Below are 22715 nucleotides of genomic sequence, written 5' to 3'. Positions count from 1 at the left end.
CAAGTTGGGTTTATACCTGAAACAGTTAAATCTCTCATTCAAATTCTCAAGGAACAAATAATCTCTCCTCCTCTCTTCAGTAATTTATAATGGAAATCATTCAGGAATATTTACCCAGTTGTGGTCTCCATGCCACAGTATGTTTGCTGTTTGGAACGATGAGAAATGGCAGTCCATCAGAATAGCATCTGATGATGATATTTTTATATTAACTATCACAGACAATGGATTACTGATTTAATTATTCCTATCATTAGAGGAGATACAATCCTTAATGGCTGGGCTTGGGGGATTGAGAATGGCAGTGTCAAGCTGTTTGTTTCCAGTAAACAAGATGCCTTTTGATTTCTAGGGAAACTTGAAAGAATACAGTCAATACAGCAAAACAGATAAGGGCACTATTTGACACAGCAAAAATATACCTCAGTCCTGTATTGACATACAATGAATAATAGCATAATGATTTTTTTTTTCTTTTGTAGGAACGTCCATAGGAGACACTTTTCTTGTACAATTTTCAAGGACTTTCTGCATCATGGAGTAGATCCGTCGGACACAGCATCTAAATCAAGTAAATCTCCACTGACAAATGAGTCACCCGTGTGAAACCCATGCATACATACATGCAAGGCTCCTGGATGCTCACAGTGTTTCAGTTTGTTTCCTGGCCTGCTTCGCTTTCAACAGCGCTCATATATCAAGCAGGACACTCAACGCCCCTGGACCTTGAAAGGATTCAGTTTCCTCCTCAAGGACACTGTGTGTGCTAGGGGGATCAAATGCAAGACCCCCCACTCTCTGTTTGGGATAAAAAGGACCATGTTTTCCCAGGCAGGGAAGTTGTTTAGTCTCATAAGTTACGTCATTTAGTCTCATACTCAGTGTTAAAATCTTGCTATTGTTCTACCTTGTTTCTTCAAAGAAGGTAGGAGAAAAATATGCCAGTGAGATGAGACAACCTGATCTCACAGAAATCCGTGAAATGAGCACGACCTCTTAACAACGCATTGCGTGCTCCTGGCACATAACCTGTTATAATTACGTCTGGCCACCACAGAAACAGCGTCCACTGAAAGTCAATTAGGATCCGTGTCGTATGGCCACCACGCAAACGCTGTCCACTGAAAGTCAATTTCACGTGGGTGGTAGTTCATAGATCCCGGAAGTGCAAATTTAATCAAAATAAAATAATAAAATAAAAAATAAAAAATCGCCAGTTTTCTAGACTAGGCCTACCATATTGACCCGCATAAAAGACGACCCTGATTTTAAGATGACCCCTCTTTTTCAAGACCATTTTTTGGAAAATAGGCTACTTTTTATATGGACAAAATCTTGTTTGAATAAAAAAGCCACCGGCCTGCATCAGGCGGGTCGGTCGCGGCACCGGCTGGTACCGCGCCCACCCGGTCAGGTCTGCGGGATCTGACAGGTGAGCGGTCAGTGCCGCGGTCGGCCCGCCTGGTGCTATGGCCGGTAGGAGTAGTATCTAACATGGAAGGGCGCAAGCCAGTAATTTCGCCTAGGGCGGCACATAGGCAGAACCGCCACTGTATAGTTTATAATGTCATCATTTTCATATTTTTCTAGTCCACAAAAATCACATTTTAAGCCATTTTGAAATCAATGAACGAAATTTTATTTTAATCTGAAAAACACCGGCGTTACCAAGGCAACGCGCTTCATGCTACCTGGTGACTCCCGGCTTCTCGGCTTCAAAGACGTCACGCCGTGGGTGGTGGTTCATAGATCCCGGAAGTGCAAATTTAATCGGTATTCTGAAAAAAAGGTCTGATTATTAGCCATAACGTTGTAACCACCCAAGGCAGACTTACCACGAGCTATGAGGATGTGTAACGATGGCATGTGTCCACAAGTCCCGTATAATATCAACTTTATTTTAAGAAAACACGTTTTATTTGCGATATCATATCACGGAGAAGCACTACATTACCCATAATCCTAGTGTTTATCAGCGACGTGTCTGAATCGACAGCTTTCATCAATAAAGTCAATAAAATCTAATAAAGTGCATGAAAGTTGATAATGTGCTGATATGTTACGCCATTGAACACAACCCTTTCAGTCAGCGAAACAGAGCGGGTGGACAAACCGTCGGAACACGTCAAAAATAGCACTAAAGATTTATATAGTCTATATATATATTTTTTTTTTTTCATAACACATCTTTACTCGTGGTATAAACATAGGCTACATGTTAAGGTTATGCTTTTGCTGTTGAAAAACTACCGTATGTATGGTTTTTAAACCTAAATTCACAATGTTTATCCTAACCCGGAAGAGGGGTACCAGAACTACAATTCGTGCAGAGTTGCAACACACAGAGGTGTCCTGCGCCATAGCTTTTGTAGTTCTAACATGTTATGTCTATTATATGAAGTGGTGATCACTAATTTTGCAATCTTAATCAAAGTTTTTGGGTGTGGGGAGAACGCCTGAATGGTCAGATTTTAATTTTTTTTTTCTTAAGATAGTGAAATCATGTTTTTTCCATGTTTTGACACTAGTCGGTGGCGCCCCCTATTGGTTTGCCATCGGACATGATAGTAGAGGTCAAGAGCTTTCCAAAAATGTTGACCCCATGTCTGTGCCATTTTTTGTTGCTGCACTGTAAGCCTTTAAAAGTGTCTCAGGTGCAAGGTTCTAAGGGCACTTGTGGGGAGCAGGAACTGCCCACTGGTCTCACACTGAGATATGTTACTCCATAGGTCAAGACCTTTCAAACGATGTCTTCATTGTTGTTCTGTGACAAAGTTTGATTTTCATTGTGCTCCAAGTCAAGGCTGTCTCAGGTATACATCTGCAGACCTCTTTTAGGGCCAAGCTTGATAAAATCAGTCAAACTTCTTTAAGGGGGTATGTAATGGCCAAATTTATTTAGAATATTGATGTTAGTCATATACACAGTCATACTTTTCAATTTGGACCATTTCAAAGCTTTTTTTCCCCATAAAATACTCAATGTTTCATATTTCAGATTTTCCCATTAACTTAATATGGCCACCTGAGACACTTTTAAAGGCTTACAGTGCAGCAACAAAAAATGGCACAGACATGGGGTCAACATTTTTGGAAAGCTCTTGACCTCTACTATCATGTCCGATGGCAAACCAATAGGGGGCGCCACCGACTAGTGTCAAAACATGGAAAAAACATGATTTCACTATCTTAAGAAAAAAAAAATTAAAATCTGACCATTCAGGCGTTCTTCCCACACCCAAAAACTTTGATTAAGATTGCAAAATTAGTGATCACCACTTCATATAATAGACATAACATGTTAGAACTACAAAAGCTATGGCGCAGGACAGCTCTGTGTGTTGCAACTCTGCACGAATTGTAGTTCTGGTACCCCTCTTCCGGGTTAGGATAAACATTGTGAATTTAGGTTTAAAAACCATACATACGGTAGTTTTTCAACAGCAAAAGCATAACCTTAACATGTAGCCTATGTTTATACCACGAGTAAAGATGTGTTATGAAAAAAAAAAATATATATATAGACTATATAAATCTTTAGTGCTATTTTTGACGTGTTCCGACGGTTTGTCCACCCGCTCTGTTTCGCTGACTGAAAGGGTTGTGTTCAATGGCGTAACATATCAGCACATTATCAACTTTCATGCACTTTATTAGATTTTATTGACTTTATTGATGAAAGCTGTCGATTCAGACACGTCGCTGATAAACACTAGGATTATGGGTAATGTAGTGCTTCTCCGTGATATGATATCGCAAATAAAACGTGTTTTCTTAAAATAAAGTTGATATTATACGGGACTTGTGGACACATGCCATCGTTACACATCCTCATAGCTCGTGGTAAGTCTGCCTTGGGTGGTTACAACGTTATGGCTAATAATCAGACCTTTTTTTCAGAATACCGATTAAATTTGCACTTCCGGGATCTATGAACCACCACCCACGGCGTGACGTCTTTGAAGCCGAGAAGCCGGGAGTCACCAGGTAGCATGAAGCGCGTTGCCTTGGTAACGCCGGTGTTTTTCAGATTAAAATAAAATTTCGTTCATTGATTTCAAAATGGCTTAAAATGTGATTTTTGTGGACTAGAAAAATATGAAAATGATGACATTATAAACTATACAGTGGCGGTTCTGCCTATGTGCCGCCCTAGGCGAAATTACTGGCTTGCGCCCTTCCATGTTAGATACTACTCCTACCGGCCATAGCACCAGGCGGGCCGACCGCGGCACTGACCGCTCACCTGTCAGATCCCGCAGACCTGACCGGGTGGGCGCGGTACCAGCCGGTGCCGCGACCGACCCGCCTGATGCAGGCCGGTGGCTTTTTTATTCAAACAAGATTTTGTCCATATAAAAAGTAGCCTATTTTCCAAAAAATGGTCTTGAAAAAGAGGGGTCATCTTAAAATCAGGGTCGTCTTTTATGCGGGTCAATATGGTAGGCCTAGTCTAGAAAACTGGCGATTTTTTATTTTTTATTTTATTATTTTATTTTGATTAAATTTGCACTTCCGGGATCTATGAACTACCACCCACGTGAAATTGACTTTCAGTGGACAGCGTTTGCGTGGTGGCCATACGACACGGATCCTAATTGACTTTCAGTGGACGCTGTTTCTGTGGTGGCCAGACGTAATTATAACAGGTTATGTGCCAGGAGCACGCAATGCGTTGTTAAGAGGTCGTGCTCATTTCACGGATTTCTGTGAGATCAGGTTGGATGAGATATGCCCACTTGTTTCACTTACTTCAGGAATTTTTTTTTTTTTTTTGGGGAACAAGTATAAATCTGTTGAAACAAGGCAGAATGAGGCAGATCAGCCCACTGGGATCAAGAAAACGACTGGAAACAAGTTGATTAGCATTGGAAACAAGTGGGATTATGTCGTCCCCAATGGCAGAGTTTGTACCCTGTTTGAAGTAAAACAAGATTTTAACACTGCTGCTATGACTACGAGACCAAAAAACTTGTTTGGTAAACAGTTTAGACAATGCTCTGTTAACATTAACAATTGCTCTGAGAATTGTTTTTCACTTTTAAAAATGTTCAGCTCTTCAGCCCTTGACATAATAACTTCCCATTAATATAGTAAACAGTATCTTAATAAGCTTTGCAGCTAACTGAGTAGCATTTCTTTCATTTCAACATATTTAAATTAAAATGTTACGTACAATTAATGTCAACTTTTTTATTGTTAATATACAGTAATATTAACAACAAGTTGTTACTTGAGTGTTATGCTAGAGCTAGTATGTACAACGATTACAAACATTACATTGTATTAATCCCTGTTTAAAGGGATTAATACAATCCCTGTGTACAGCTGTGTATTGAATATTGATCATTATTACGTTATCAGTTATTATTTTTCTGAAAAGTGAAAACTTCAGCCCTCTCATTAATGTAATTGTGGTGAAATAGTAATAATGACAAAGTAAGTTGATGGAGTGAAACCTAACATCGTTGCCACTGCAGTTTCACAGCACTGCTCACCTCCATTCATGTGACTATAACAACTGACTCAGCGAGAAATCTTCTTGACTGGGTAGCAAAACGTCTTCAAGATTACGCAGAAAGTCCAGGTTCCTGCTGTCGTGCTACTAAAACCAAAATTTGCATTACCTGGATGACTGAGTATGTTCACTGATATTTCAACTGGCTACATTTTCAAATGGTGAAAGGAGCATTTTTAGGAACTTTTAAACCCAACGTGCACACCATCTGTTCAGGGGGCAGTGCAACAAAGGGTCTGAGAACAGATGTGCCCTTAAATGCTGAAGTCGGTTTTTATTGTTGGGATCTCACGGTTGCCATGGCTCTTCAACGTCATATGGATTTCTGAAGCAGTGCCTATGAAATGGCACACAGAGGTGGTGGTCCCACGTTTTCAAAAGTGCATTCCAACTATCGAGGAATTAAACTGCTCAGCCTCCTCAGGAAAGTCATCTCACTGGAACCAGACTGGACAAGCCTTGTGCCCTCATTCAGATGACTGAGGAGTCATGGGACTTTGTTAATACTGTCCACAGAATGTTTTATGGATTTGGAAAAGGCCCTTGATATACCCCAAGGTATCCTATGCAAGGGTCACTGCTGCAGCCCCATCCCTGTTTTCTTAGAGTGAGAGCTGTTTTCCTATTCTTGGCATTAAGTTAAGCTCGTTTGGGCTGGGCACTGGGCTCCAACAAGCATACTGGAGTCTAGAGTGCCCAATTTGTTTGTTAGGATGCTGCTTCTGCTGTTTGTGAATGATGTTGTGGATGATTAATTTTCTTCTCTTAAAAATGAAGTAGCCCTCCATCAAGTAAGGATTTATTTTATCATAATAAGAACCATTTGGATCTGCAGAGAAGATCCCAAGCCACCTTGGCTTATGGAAATCCACCTGCTGAATGCGCTGAAGTTACATGCAAATATATTCACGTCTTGGTGCAAGTGGAATCATCCATTAATTTGCTGTTACTCTGGGTGGTCTATCACTCTGGCAGTGAAAATAGAAACTGACCTTGCTGTCGTTAATCATTCATCAGTTCAACACAGAACCTAATGAAAGGTGCTGCCAAACATCATGGCTAAAAGGTGAATTCTGTGATAAAACAGGGTAATTCCACTTCACAATAATCATGGGGGTCCTATCAAGTCAATAACCGCATTTACAGCAAACGCCTCTCTGCACAGACTGAGCAATTTTCTCTTCTGCAATGGCTGGAAACCCATTTTCTTGAGGAGAGGAGGGAATTGGTGGCTGCTGAAAGTGAAATTTCCCATGAGGGCGAGGACATATTGTGAAAATCACTTGTATTGGAATGTATCCAATGGATTGTCACTCAGAAAAAGCAGTATCTGGGAAAAATATTGGGTGCAATCAGCACAGGACAAGAGAGGGTCCAGAGCTCATAGGGGCAGGTATGATAGTTTCAGTAACAATCTGTCTCATCAGGGCTATATAGATTTTTCTTACCTTGGCACATGGTTTCAAGTTCAAAATGTATCGTGTGCAGTAATTGAAGGATGAAGAATCTGCTATTCTTATTTTTTCTTTACTCAAGCAAGGCAGACTCACTGACCATGCATACTTTCTTAGCACAGCCCAGCTTCACTCTCATGCAATCAGTGTTGGCAGTGACAAGTTATGTAACAACGAGTTAGGTAATAATATTACTCCTCTAAGTAATGGAGTAATTTAATTAATTACGCTTGGAATAATATTATTACAGTTCCTGTTGTAATTCATGCTATGTAAAGCAGTTGACAAACAAAGCGTGTGTTAATGACTAGTGACTGTGAGGACTAGAAAGTGGCATGGTTATTCATCCTTACAGTCTACAATCATTCCTTCTTTTCTGTTAATTATTTCTGTACACCAAAGTCTGTTCATTGTGTTGCAGAAGCACTGACTGTAAGATACGCTGACTTACAAGTCCATGTGATGGCCAATATTTACATACTGTTTATGCTTTAATAAGCATCTCTCAAAATTATTTTGGTAACACATCAGTGTTTTGTTCTTCAAGAGTTTCCACTGTAAGCTTGTAGGCCTAGGTCACCCAAGTCCCGAATATGACCCTATATCCATTTATTTATTTAGTTTGTGAGTTAATATGTACTGTCATTTTATATTACTATATGTAATAGAATAAAGCAATGAATGAGGAAATAAAATAATATTAAACTAATATAACAAATGTTATGACAAACTACTATGTACACAGAGTAATGATATAATATAATCAAACCACTTTTAGCCACTTTGAAGAGTAATAATAAGTGATGTTATTACATTTTGAAAGTAACTTCCCCAACACTCCATCTAATTCACACACATTCACCAGGGAGCTTTTTTCCACTGTTGGCCACTGACCAACCACAGTGAAGCATCCAGGAATGAAAAGCTTTACTTGAGGGAACAGCAACAGCAGCGGTATGGTACTCTGATTTGTCTTGCCAGACCTGGTTTCAAGGCAGCAACTATCCTGTTACAAGCTCACTTGTCTAACCTCTAGGCTACTGCCACATTCAAATGTTGTTCAGCACTGAATCGATCAAAGCTATCAGTTTCCCTTTCATCTGTGCAACTGGCCTTTTCCCATTTGAGACCCACATCAGACACCCATTTTGACTGCTAATGGAGCAATCTTTTCACCGTATATTTTGATGCGACAAATCACTTCTTTGACAGCCAGAACAATTCAAGTGATAAGCATTTGCTGTGGCAAAATTCATTTTGATACCTTCCTGGCAAGCGTAGCCGTGCTGTTGCAGCAAGGCAGCTGGCCTCAAGCCAAGGTAAGGCACTTATGAACTGGACCGATACCATTTCATTTAATTGGAAAATAATATTGGTAGTGATGGCAGGCACACAGCACCAGAGTGCTTTGACGATGGAATCACAGAAATGGACATTTGTGCTTTTCATGTGAAAACTTTCTCCATCTGTTTGGAGTTATTGTTGGAGCCCACCAGATTGCCAAATTCATCATAATAATGTGAGTCAGCCATTGAGCTCATTATTCTTTTCTATCATCTTTTAAGCCACAAGAGTGATTATTAGCACAACTTATTGCACACTACCCTGATGAAAAATCACCATACTGTTCTGATAATATCCCTGCAGTGACTATAGCATGTCTGGGGTATTCTACAGTGAGTTTGTTGTGAGCTATTGTACTTCAGGTATTTTTTTCCTCTCCTGTGGTATCACTATAGATTTTTTAGCAATAATTTTTTTGACTTACTGTGGCAGCACTTTCCTATATGTGTCATTTTTCAGTTCAGTTAGTATCAGTATTCCAGTATTCCTGCAAGCTTCAGTTTCTCTATCTAGTCTTACATGTTCATCCCCCACTTGTTGCTTCCCATTCAGAGCATATTATTTGAGCCATTGATTTTAGCATAGTGCATTTACATATTTTTCTGTTTTCCACACAAACTCACACAATCAGTTGATGGCATGAATAAAATATATTATTTATGTGGCCCTTCACAGTCTCATGGGTTGCACATAACAATAACACTGCCAGTGTCAGGATTCGGGATCCCACTGGGGCCACCCATGTTAATACTGTAGGCAGCTGTGGTGTTAGGCACTTGTGTCAAATTGTACATGTTATACAAGGATAGCGTGGATGTGAAGGTGTGAATAATAAATTGAATAATTTACAAGGAACTTTATTTTCGGCAAAGATTGCTTTTTATTTTCCCCTGATTATATTCAAGCTCTGCAGCCTAAGAAATATGAGTCCTGTGATATCATGACCTTTTCCCACAGTATGATAAACAAATATATCAGCATTATAAAAAAGCACATTAAAAATCTATACATGTCAAAGTGATAAGGCAGGAACACAAATCACTGGTGGTAATTCACTTTTCATTTGGTCTGATATCAATATAGCAGCTCATCCACCCAATAACATCTGCAGATGTCAACACAGAGGAATAAATAGACCAAGATAACAAAGATGACATTTAAGATCTGTCAATCTGCTGGCCAGATCAGTGGAGCTCAGAATGGTGTCAGACACAAAGAGGTATGAAACAAACTCAGCGTACTGTAAAGCACCTTGGACAGAAGTTTTATGACATACCCAGCCCAGGTTTTTGTGTATAGTTGCATTGCCCCGTGCCCAATCTGTTTTTAAGAAACAGATTGGAAAGAAACACACTCATTTTTAAATGTTTTGGACGGAAAAAATAATCTAACTGGAAATAAGAAGAAACAGTCGTATGTAGGGTTGGGTACCGAGAACCGGTTCCTATTTGGAACCGGTTCCTAACGTCCGGTTCTGGAACCGTTAAGGAGATTTTTGAATTTCGATTCTTTTTTCAGTTCCGAGTGCCCGCACTAGTTTGTTTTCGGGGCGTGTATTACTCCGCTCGGCGTCCTCCGCGCCTCCGCTAGCAAGAACATCACTTGTCCGAACATGGACCGCAAAAAACACCCGAAAGTCTGCCTTCATTTTAATTTGAAAGAGGACGGAGTAGCACAGTGCAACATCTGCGAAAAAACTTTCTGCCAATGGAGGATGCACGACAAACATGACAAAACACCTTCGCCTGCATGGTGTAACACTAATCGAGTAAACTGTGTTTAACTCGTTGCGTCGCTCTCCTGCTCCCGTTGCTTCCTCCACTTCGGACAGTCAACCTTCATCATCAGCCAGCAACTCCTCGTTGCAAACAGAATCAGGTACATGGAAATTATGGTTGTCTTATTCTTGTCTTATTATGTGGTGAAAAGGCTGCATCCCCTTTCAGAAGTAGACTTGGCGTGGCGACTTTTTTCACGAACATGGCATGTCCTTTCGACAACGATCCCGTGGATGAAGGTGCAGTGTTACTGCGCAGAGAATTAAGTATTCGTCGGGAGATGGTTACAAGACGCGCATAGATGTTTTACCTGTTTGAACAATGTTTTTATATTTCATCTTAAGCTGCTGCCAAGTGCGTTTCTCCCCCGCGGGATTGTACCTAAATGAAATAAATTAATAGGCTACCATTCAAGCAGTTTTCCCCTGTAATATTATTGTGATTGCAACGGACTCCATTTAAACTTACGTATTGACCAGAGCAGGAATGTTCTCTCCCAAGCCGTCTCCCTCTCCTTTGCCGCTGCAGCGGTGTTGCATTTTTTATTATTATTATTATTTTGAACATGTTCAAACTCGCTGTATGAATGCATTAAGATTTCCAATTCAACTGGGGTGAAAAACGCAGCCCGACGCATCCCCGTTGCCATGGTGACTCGTCAAATCGGGGCTCCATTGACGCTGTCTTTTTACAGCTGTGGGTCACGCGCTTACCTCCAGGTGAAACTACTCCGAGTTGATCAAACTGACTCAAATCAGCTGTTCTGGAACCCAAAACTCAGAGTTTCCTGTCTCAGAGTAGATCCACTCAGAGTTCAGGGTAAGACTTGGAGTTTGTTGAACCTGCTTCATGAAACGGACCCCTGGTAGCTACTTGTTATCTACACAGTAACAGTTCAGATTTAACTGCTGACAGATTTGTCTTTGGCAAAGTGCTCATTTCATTTGAAAACATCACTATATATGGACACATGTTAAAGTGTTTTTGTGTATTTGTTGCACATTGCTCTTATGCTCTGTTCAAAATATTTACTAGAGATATCTTATGTCTTAAGAAAATGGCAAATACTTGACATCAATATGTGCACTTTTATATTGTGTAATTAGACCGATTCATGTAATGTTTTACCAATGTTTACACCTGCAAATGTACATTGTGTAGCTTTTTCAAATGAAAAAATTCTCCTGATAAATAGGCTGTGACCTGTTGACCTCCATCTCAAAGAATCGGAATCGAGAATCGTTTAGAACAGGAATCGATAGTGAGAATCGGAATCGGACTCGGAATCGTTAAAATCCAAACGATACCCAACCCTAGTCGTATGGCTCTTCTCTGTCTCTCTGCTTGATAGTTCAGGTTCTTACCCATCCTGTGGTATTTGCTGCTCCATTCAAGCGTAATAGATCCATCAGTGTTGACCAGTGTTGGGACCAATTACTCACAAAACTAATAAGTTACAATTACTAATTACTTCTGTAAAAAAGTAATTTTGATTACTACTCAATTACTGCTGCAGAAGAGTAATTCAGTTACTGGGGAAAGTAATTTTTATGATTACTTTTTTTCTTCTCTTAAATCCTCTTATTAATGCACATATTTTTGCATTATTGTTGCAGTGTGGACATTGCTGTCAAATTTCATCTATCATTGTCAGTGTTGGGCACGTTACTTTGAAAAAGTAATTCATTATAGTTTAAAGTAGTGATACCCGCTTGTCCGGGTGGGGACTTGAACCCCCGGTCCTCTGTATGGCAGGCGGAGATACTATGCTCTCTGTCATCAGAGAAGATGACGCATTTTGTAATTTGTGCTGAGTCATTCTCCATACATGTTGATAAGTTACGAAAAACTGCAAAGTCCGACCGGTTTGAAAATTGACACACCACTTTTTCTCCACAAGACGCACATTTTTTGAATAGGATAATAAAATAATAATTATTAGTAGTAGTAAGTAACGGCAAGTAACGGCGCATTTTATTGTCAGTAACGGTAACGGCGTTATAACGGGGGAAACAGTCATTTCTTTGATTACTCGTTACTGATAAAAGTAACGCCGTTAGTAACGCCGTTACTTTGTAACGCCGTTACTCCCATCACTGGTGTTGACCCATCAGCTCCTTCCCTATTGCAAGAATGAGCACTGCACTGATTCTGCTCCTCTCTTAGCAGCAGCCCAAAGCTGACAAAAATGTTTTGAAAGTGCACAACAACAACAACACACATTTGTTTAGGATTTATTATCAGTCCTCTTTTGCAGCCCTCTTGCCTGCTAACTGGTGGACCTACTTCATTTCAGGATCAGAATATAAAGCCAAATCACTAATTTTGGGATATCTTGTGTGCAAAGTTGACCATTTGGTCTGAGAGTTGCTAAAGAAAATAAACAGGGTCCATCCTCCGGGGAACATGAATGTGTTCACCAAACTTCATGATGATGTACCTAATAGATTTTGAGAAGCTTGGGTAATGCGTGGTGATGAAGAGACAGATGGACAGAGAGATGGATGGACCAACCAAATGATGTTGCCCCACAAGCCAGTAGGACAAAATCAGCTTGCAGCAGTTACCCTACATGAGAACTTTCTGGTCTTTTGCTTGTCTGGAAATCCATTGGACACGTGGGTTTACAGATTAAGCTCAGTGATAATGTGGAGAGAAAGTCTCTCCACTTTTGCCAGTGTTGGAATATCCAGGTGATCTGCAGCAGACTGAGAGATTGACACCATTGCTTTTCTACCTCATTAGAAACCTTTCTCTCTCCTTCTCCTCTCACTCCCATCACCTCAGTCCTTATTGCTGTCACATCATCTGACAGACAAGCGATGGAGGAATGTGTTTCCAGCAGAGGAACAAACAGGAACAGTGGGGTTATTTTTGTGTTTTTCTGTCGTAGGAGGTGAACTAGATCAGCTGTACAGAGCAAATGCAATAGAAAGCCCATTTTATCAAGTCATGTCAGTTTTATTTATAATTACATTCATAAATGGGTGTGACATCAGTGAAATGCTGTACAATGAACAACACAGACAAAAGAGGAAAGGCCAGTGTGTGTGTGTGTGTGTGTGTGTGTGTGTACCTCTGCATGCATGCATGTAAGAGTAGTTGTTTCCTTATCATCATTTTCTGTTATTGGTTTCTTGTTACTTTCAGTCATAGCATGACAATTGGTGGCCAGCACTTCCTGCATGGATCTGTTTAGCTCTCACAAAAAAAAAAAAAAAAAAAAAAAAAAAGGACACAGGCTGTAATGTGTCTCACAATGTTTCAATTATTATTATTATTATTATTATTATTGTTGTTGTTGTTGTTGATATATTAATCCTGGTTCTACTTTTATGTTATTTATGCAAAAGTTATTGAGTATATCACAGAGGGCCCACGGTCTATAATATATCATATTTCACCAAGTGCTGATTTCTGATCTCTAGGTGTTATTGTAATGTCTGCAGTCATGGCAGGATGGAGGTGATGATGTGATTTATTTGTGTTATGATCATTAACAAGATGAGGTTCCCGTCAACAGAAAGAGGCAGGTCATCTCTGTGTTTCATCTGTTTCACCAGTGAAAGTTCACATAGTTTGATTTAATGGACAGGGAACTGACTAGCTACACTTTCAATATTCATTCACTGTGATACCTCGGACAGAAAATAGAACTATTAACAACTGTTTTCCTAGAATGCAGGTGGAACTTTGATCGGTTAATTGAAAAATGAACAGGGGGAGGAGGAATGAAATCGGGTGGAAATCAAAGTAGGGGGAGGATCTGTCTGTGCCTGTCACTGCCCAGACTGAATTATTACACTCAAGGTAGGGATTCAAAGCCTGCAGTAACTGCCTCTTCTGCCGAGGGTGGAGGATTAAACCCATCCATCTGGGCAAATACAATTGGCATTTCATTAATTAAATTGATGGTATAATTCATTAACTCACAAGCTCATTAAAACTCTGTAGTGTGTCTGTGGTTTTACTGCCAATGGACTTGAGCGTTCCTGTTTGGAAGATGCTGAAGTTTACAATAGCAGCACAGTCAATGTTCCTGACACTGGATAAAAGAGAATGAGTCTAAAGTGTGCTCTCTGCTTTTGAGTTATTATGCCCATTTTCTTATTGTTAGAGTGATGTAAGAGGGGACACACTTGTCACTTGTGATCATTCACTGTTACCAATGATCTTCCTCCGTATTGGTCCATGGGACCTAAATGAACATGAACAGTTAGTATCTGAAAGAAGCATTCCCTGGATACTGAGGAGGGAGGATGTCTATTTGCACACAGAGACTGAAGCGGAAAACTTTTGGTTAGACATTTATCCAACCAGAATCTACATGGAATGCTCTTAAAAGACATCAAACAAAGTCAAGAAACCTTTACAACGGTTACAAAATTTTACTTCCAGTCATTATAGTAGAAAGCCAAGCCGTGAACTTTGAGCTACAGTATTGCCTTTAATACTGCATACCTTTAATACAGTTTTGGTTAGGATGATGGCAGGAGATCGAATTGGCAGTGTGCCTGTAATAAAAACATAAAATGTAGACCCAGGCCTGACTGAGTCTGGAACTGCTTTAGGCCACACTTACATTTTTTTGCTGATAGGGAATCTCAAAAGGATTTTTTTTCCTATGTCAAATATAAGATTTATATTATTATCAGCTTTTTAAGTGTAACTGCTTTCTACTGACGCTCTAATGGCCATCCAGTGACAGATCCACAGGATGTCTTTTGCTCTGGTGGTCACATACCTTTAGTCCACAGGACAAATAATGTTTGAACAGCCCACAATATAACAGAAACTGTCTTTGGTTGTGCATATTCCCATGACTGCATATAAATAGAAGATACCAGATGGAATTGTTAATAGTCACAGGTTCTGGCCATCAGAAAATGCACTGGTGCAAATTTCAGTGTCAATAGACCACATCTAAAATAATCAAAGCAATCATTAGCAAATGCAGTGGAATCATACAAACATATTTAGGAGCATATGATATCCATGAGACTGACTGAGACAGCTGCAAACTCTTGCAACGTGTCTCTTCAAAAACAATTAAAATCATTAAACAACTTAGGCCTAAATTCACTTTCCATGCAGTGTCTCCAGAATTCTTTCATGTAGTGATGGCTCGGTCTGTCAAATGTATTTTCACCATTTCAATTTTTAGAATATCTTTCGGGAGCCATAAAAAAATTTCAAAATAAAATTTGAAATTTAGTTGAGTGTGGCATTGGCTTACCGTCTCAACTGTGGATAAGTTGTCAATATGTTCCTGCTCCAGAGAATGCGCGTAATAGGGACTGCCTTGTTCTCTGTCCACGGTTCCTGTGTGTGTGTGTGTGTGTGTGGGTGGTCATATTAGATCAAATAAATTGTACAAGCAGAAATCTGTGTAAAACTGCTCAGTTCTTAATTGTGATTGACCTGCTGATGCTCATATTCCTGTGGTTCCTGTACTTTCAGATCAGCAGTGCGTATAAAACTTTACTTAATACGAAAATTGGTGCTCGGTTTGAAAACTGCTAAAAAGGTCAAGCAGAGGATGAAACGGTAGCAGGTTTTTATAAATGAAGCCCCAGAGCAGCAGCGGCCATCTGGTGACCAAAACAGTCCACAGGCACGTTGTCGGAGAGGGGAGCATGACTCAGCAGGAGGGAACCATGACTCAGCAGGACGGGAGCTAACAGAGGTCAGCAGAGCTCCAGGCAAGGTCATCTGCCGGACTGGACAGGCTGGCACTGCTCCTGACTCACACACACACACACACACACACAGGAAGGCACACATATCTGGTATGCACAATTTAACACATTTGCATTTACTCTCTCACTTACACCAACAAACACATGCAAATGCACACACACACGCACACACACACACACACACACACACACACACACACACACACACACACACACACACACACACGCAGCACAACATAAAATGCCACCAATTCTACAAGCCATGCCTGATGTTTGTTTGTTTTTTTTTCCTTTTTTATTATAACAATGTTTTAAAGTTTTAAATTAAATTAAATTCTTACTCATTGTTTTTACTCATTATAATTTTTCCTCACTATAATGAGTAAAAATTCTAGATTCACGTATCTATAATTGAAGTTTGATGATTCAAAATGCTAATTTGAGACATATCTAATTTAATCATGACTAGTTGTAAGAAGAATGCCCCACCGTCTTAGCCTCAAACACCACAAACTTCATAACTCAGTCTTTAGCTGCAAAAGCTCCATATCGAATATATGCACATATTTCCATGCTATTTTCATGCTGCCACTGTAGTCCAAGAATACTGGCGTATTGAAGCACAGTTTTAGCAAGCCTGCTTACCAGTAAATTATGTAGAAAATCAATTAGTGGCATTTTTGGCTAAAATGACTTGCCATACAAACACTGTTGTGCTTTCACTTTCATACAGCACACACAAACACACACACACACACACACACACACATATAACTGGTATACACAAATGATGGCCAAGTGGTAAAGCCGGAGCCCTGAAGCTGCTGTCTATCTGTCTGTGGATTATCCTTATCACTTCCAGAAAGGTGATGGTATTGATATTTTCGGCTGGCTGAGAGTATTGGTGTTTAACTGATGCTTATCTCAGTATGGAGCACATCAGTGTCTGTCTGCACCTGAGGGCCTGAGGCTCCAGGACTCCAGTGACAAGTGGAAGTCTGCATCAGCTCATGGAGTGGCATTCCAAAGAAAGAGAAAGAATTATTCACCCACCCTCACTCTCAAGGTCCAGGCTGTTTGGACCATGGCACTGCCACAAATCTGCATCCTAACAAGTTCTTTAGTCTCATATTCAGTGTTAAAATCTTGTTTTGCACCAAACAAGTGAAAAAAGAGATAATCCCCACAAAATTTTGTGAGTGAATATAAATCTGATGAAACACAGCAGAACAAGGCAGATCAGTAGTATAGAAGGAAATGACACTCAAGAAAATGTAAGCCACTGAAATTAACTCATCCCAATGGCATTTTTATTTTGCTTTATTTAATGAATGAATGAATGAATTAGGTTACTTATTTATTAACTGATTTATTTATTTTTGGGACAGCTTGCTTTAAGAAGAAAATAAAAACAAGATATTAACACTGAATAGGTGGCTAAATGACTTGACAAATGGACTTTTTTCAGCGCATTGTATGTACTCACCAGGGCAAATGTTTAATTTAGAAGGCATTTGTATACTTTTCAGGTACCATGTTTCATTGAACCATGAAAAAAATGTTCCTCCCTTCAGCAGCTTAAAATCTTTTTTTTCTTCTTTTTTTTGTACAGAAATGGTTGTTATATTTTTTGGTGATGCAATGGTTTGGTCACTGTTTTATGCTACTGCTGGCTGCTCGGTGCCAACACTTCCTGCTGCTTCAGGCTGTGAGCTCTTGTTGTAAAAACGCTTCATTTTTCTCCTGGAAAATGTAATGCAAAACAAATTGTCGTGGGAATCACAGGCTCCCACAAATCACCTACAGTGGCCCGCAGGGGACAGAGATGCATTCATATGTGAATTCTTTGACAACCCAAGGGAAAAGATGTAAACAGGGTGAAAAGGGACAAAATGGATTTTTTACAGTGATATTCCAACCCCTGATTAAATGATGTTCCCATACAACCAAACAGCATTCTTAATTACGTTAAGGGGAAAACGTATTTTGTTGCAGTTTCTGACATATCACAGTGTTTCTAATAAACATCTTGTATATCTTGTTGGGTGGCATTTTAGCCATTACTGGTACTTCAGCCACCAAAAGTACTGTGTTAAGGTTAGGGAAAGGTTAGGTTTAGGCATAAAAAGAATGAGGTTACGGGAACAGAACAGTTGCACAAAACACCCCTGTCACTTCACGCTGGACTCACACTCAGGCCATCTGGCTGAAAGTTGGCTATTTGACAATTCTGCCACCCCTGCCTTCTAGAGCAGCTGTGAAACTGAGCTTTTATAAATGTTCTATCTGTTACAAACCTTTATAATCCACAACAAAAGTATACTCCTCTTGGAACATAATTGAGAATGCAGTTTAGCTGAACGAGGAGACAGCGGCCTTGTTAGTTTCTGAGCCTGGTGCTCAATGATACTTTTATTAATGGAAAATACAAGCAAAACACAACCAATCTGTTTTGGTCATGTGAAGAGAATTTGTCAAAATGGCTCTTGAAAGAGGACATTTGTGTTTTGGCCTGATATTTGATGGAAGTGACAAGATAAGACAGCCTGTGTCCTAATATACAGTAGCTATGTTTGCCCCTGCGAAAAAATCTGTCAGTGGGAAGAAATGATCTACGATGGCATATTAGGGCCATTGTAGGGGGAAAAAATATTACAGGGCAGGGAGGAGGAGTAATATTCAGAGAAAAAAAAAACTTGTAAAAGTTGTAAGTTGTAAATTTATGAGATAAACCTCGGCTATTCTCTGCAATTAAGTGGTAAATTCATGAGAAAAACTCTTTTTTTTTTCAGACATTTGTGAGATTATAAAGTCACTGATTTGTAAAAATAAATAAATAATTAAATTAAATTAAAATTAAATCCAAAAATAAATGATAGAAAAAACAATTTGTACATGTTTTTTTTCTCACAAATTTGTGAGTTTTTTCTCATAAATTTATGTCTTTTTTTTTTTTTTTTTTTTTTTTTTTTAATTTATGACTTAAATCTCAGAAATCCTGAGTTTTTTTTTTTTTTTTTTTTTTTCCCTGAATTTCACCCCCTCTATCTCGGCTCTGTAATCCCCCAGTGACAGTGAGTTTGTTTTGTTTTTCTTTTCTTTCTGCATCTGGATGTGATAACATTTCTATGTAATATATAGTTTACAGCACCTAGAGCACACAATACATTATTTATAATACTGACTGCTGCAAATACAGTGTCTTTTAAGTCCATATAGGATGGCTATGGCAGTGATGCAGTACACTTGAATAAAGATAGTATTGTTGCTTAATTAGACGGTGTCATCCATCTTTTCTGGGACCAGCACCAGACAGATTATGACAACGTGGTGTTTTATTTTATTTTATTTTTATTTTTATTTTTTTTTTAATTTTGGAAGTTCTGAGATGCCTCTCCATTCAGTGAACCAGACATTTGTGTGCAAACTGTATTACACTGAACTAAATGATAATTTCCCAATGGCCTCCTCATGTCTTTTACACAGCCTGTACAGCAGACTTAAGAGCTTCATGCATTTTCAATGAGAAGAGGAAGAGGGCCACGGAGTTGGCACGGTGCCTTCAGGGAACACTTGTGAAGGAGCGTGAGGAATTGGGAAGATTTGCAGAAGCGCAGGCATCCATACAAAGTGGCCTCTGGTTGCTAATCTGCTGTGGTTTACACAAGCCGCACAGGACAGCGGAGTTTCACAGCAGAGAGGCGAGTGTGGAGGAGCAAGATATCAAATTACCATTCACTTCTACAAATAAATACTGAGCATCTCTCTGAAAGAAAAACTTGTGATGTCTTATAGGTCTCTACCTGGTCCTTTCTGTCTTTGTTTCCACATCAAAATACCAATTAGCTCCCTGCTGTTAAACTTTCAGTGTACGGTATCTGTATTTCCTGAGTGTAGGATTTCTGTTTGTTTCTACTGTTTCTTTCTTGTCACTGGGTTTGGCTGAGTTTCACATCCTATAAACAATTCTGTGAGGCAGCCAAGACTTACGGCCTGTGTCTAGCTTAGTCGAGAGATGTATTGTGTGCTACTAAAGTATTGAACTGTGTGAAAGTGGTGTCAGAGGGAGACGGGAGGCGCTACTTAACCTGCCATGATGAACTGTTTCAGTGCCTTTTTGTCCCGCAGTGCGAGAGCGAGACCGTGAACACCGCTAGATTTGAACTCTCAGGCCAGCATGAGACAATGAACAGCTTCACTCTAACTTGAAACACACATCACCCTGCCCTCAGTCTCTTATTGTCATGTGTTGGATTTTCACCAGATGCAGCGCAGAGTTAATTGTGCACCCAATTAAAAATGCACTGGTTCCTGGAGAGCAGGCTGAAAGAGAGTGCAGCAGCACATAAGCCACCACAACACAGAAACAACCAAAAGCATTAAATGAAAAGTGCATGGATGCACTCATGGCACTGGAACTCGTTTTTGATGATAGCAGCTACCAAGTCACAGCTGTTCTGTCACCAGCTGTGCTTCCATTCAGTTTTTGGTCAAATTTAAGTAAACTTTACAGAAGTCAACACTGTGCAAATATGAATCTCAATCAGCAAATTTCCAGACCATTCCTGTAAACATCTGAAATATTTATTTATTTATTTATTTATTTATTTATTTTTACAAATAATTCCCCTCAGAGATGGGTTGAAGACAGTGAAAAAGGCTGTGTTCATGCAAAGCTTTCCACTTCCATGCAAAAAATGTGAAGCATGTTGCAGCACCAAAGACTTTTGTCATGTTCTTCACATCTGATATCGACTTTACTGTTCTCATTATGTGGGAATACAATTAAACAGCAAGCCAAACTCCATCCAATAAATGCATTAGAAAAAGGGATCATCTTCGTTGCTCCTTTTAGTAAGATGCCACTGAAGGAAGAATAAAAACAAAATTGAAAAAGCCCTCATACTTAAGACAAAGAGAGATTTTGAATGTGAGGTATAAGAATGAAAATGTCAAGCACTCTGGTTTGATCGGTAAGAAAAGACGTCATTGAGACGTTTAAAAAAAAATGGCAGGGATGGAGTGACATTACAGGTTTAGATGTCACTGTAGCATTTTCTCATCCATAAACATGAATAACCTTGTAATTTTACCCTCTGCATTTCTGATCTGCATGTTGATTTTGATTGGATGCCATCAGTTATATCAGTGAGAATGAGGCCCAATTTTTTGTATCTTTCACTGAGCTGACTGCACCTTCTGGCATGTATGGAAGAATGTGACAAAAGTCTGACTTTTCCATAAAGTGAATCTCAGGGTTTGTGTGACAGAGCAGGAGTTATTCATTTTTGCATGCAGGTGACATGGTATCTGTACAGTCTGCAACTCTGTAGACTGAATCCAAGTGTTACAGAGGTGATAAATAATAAGATGAATGTGACACTCAGCTGTAAGCAGGGTTTTTTTTTTTTTTTTTTTTTTTTTATGACCAGGTTGTCACTATTATTTTTTCGTCAATCCAAGCAGAATCTCTTTGACTTGACCCGACAGCCCAGCCTCAAATAAACCTGCACTTCCCTCTCCTCCCTCTGAGGTATCATTATACATATATGTATGTACTTTTTTCTGTTTTTAATTGAAGTGTCTTTAGTAGACTGTAAGTCTGACATTGTTTTCTGTTCAATACTGGAATCTGCATTGGATTCAGGCTGGTGGCCTCTGTGTGCAGACTTATAAATGGGGATTCTGTGGCTCAATTCATTACATTTATCTTGTACACTTTGATGTAATGCAGAGCCCTTAATCCCTGTTTCCATCTCCAGGGGCTTTCCAGGCCCACAGTAGAAAACAACATGACATCCCCTGACCTGAACCCTTTCAAGGCTCGGTTATACTCCTGAGTGGACACGTGCACAAACACCTGCGGACACCATGGACACGTACATGTGGTTCCACACATGCGCAGTAAATTGCAGTTGGTGTTGGAGTCTCAAACGTTCAGCTGTGTGGACCCTCACAGACTAGAGTGAAGATTTACACGATGTGGACCCTTGCAGATCCTTGCATACTTGTGGATGTGGAAAGTATAACACTGGCCTCAGTGGTCAAGAAAAAAACAGAAAACATAACCTAATAGGGGGAAAACAGAGAGTAGGACGTTGGACGTAGGAGTTGCCAGAACTACAGTGGCCCAAAAATCAGCTTAAATCATTACTTTAATCATATAGCCAAGTAGTAAAACAAAATGGAACCAAATGAATTAATGCACCTTACATGGGAGACAAAAAAGTAAATAAAAAGGAAAAAAAGTGATACAGTTAAAAAAGGTAGAAATAGAAAATCAGTGAAATGCTATGAAATAACTGCATAGCAGATGTGTGTGTTCAGACCCAAAGCCTGTTAAACTGTTTTTGAGAAGAAACTGAACAGGCCGAGGTATTTATTATTAATAAGTTCATTTTCCTTCTTTTATGCACTAACAAAAAGACAGCAAAACCAAGAAAAACAATAAGTACTGATATGTCCTCAATGTAAGTGCAACACATTTAATGCATTTAAGACCTGCACTGCAATGTAATGCCTCTGAAAAAGGATCATGCTGCATTCTTCTATAATTAGTTCTTAAGTGCCATATTAATGTCATCTAGGGGCCACTTGACTGTTCTGCTGATCTTGAGCTGATCACTTGAGCTGCATTTCAAATGTAAAGTGGAAAGTGAATTTTCTGATGAACTGAATCAAAGATGGGAATGGGAATCTGGAAAGCGTGCTGCTCTCTGGAGGATTGGCAGAGGCCTAAGGACAGGCCAGTGGGCAGCCACAGCTAATAAAGCATGTTGAAACCAATCTCCTTACTTGCAATACAACTGGAGTAACCTTGTTTTACTTGACTGCCTTCACTCGTGTGATTGATTTGCCTCGCAAGGTTTATTAACTCAACGGACTCGCCTGCAGTGAAATAACAGCACGGCACTTTGTTAGA

Source organism: Myripristis murdjan, chromosome 14 (assembly GCF_902150065.1).
Source record: "Myripristis murdjan chromosome 14, fMyrMur1.1, whole genome shotgun sequence".
NCBI classification, from domain to species: domain Eukaryota; kingdom Metazoa; phylum Chordata; class Actinopteri; order Holocentriformes; family Holocentridae; genus Myripristis; species Myripristis murdjan.
The sequence above is the reverse complement of the archived record's forward strand: the minus strand, read 5'-3'. Positions refer to the sequence as shown.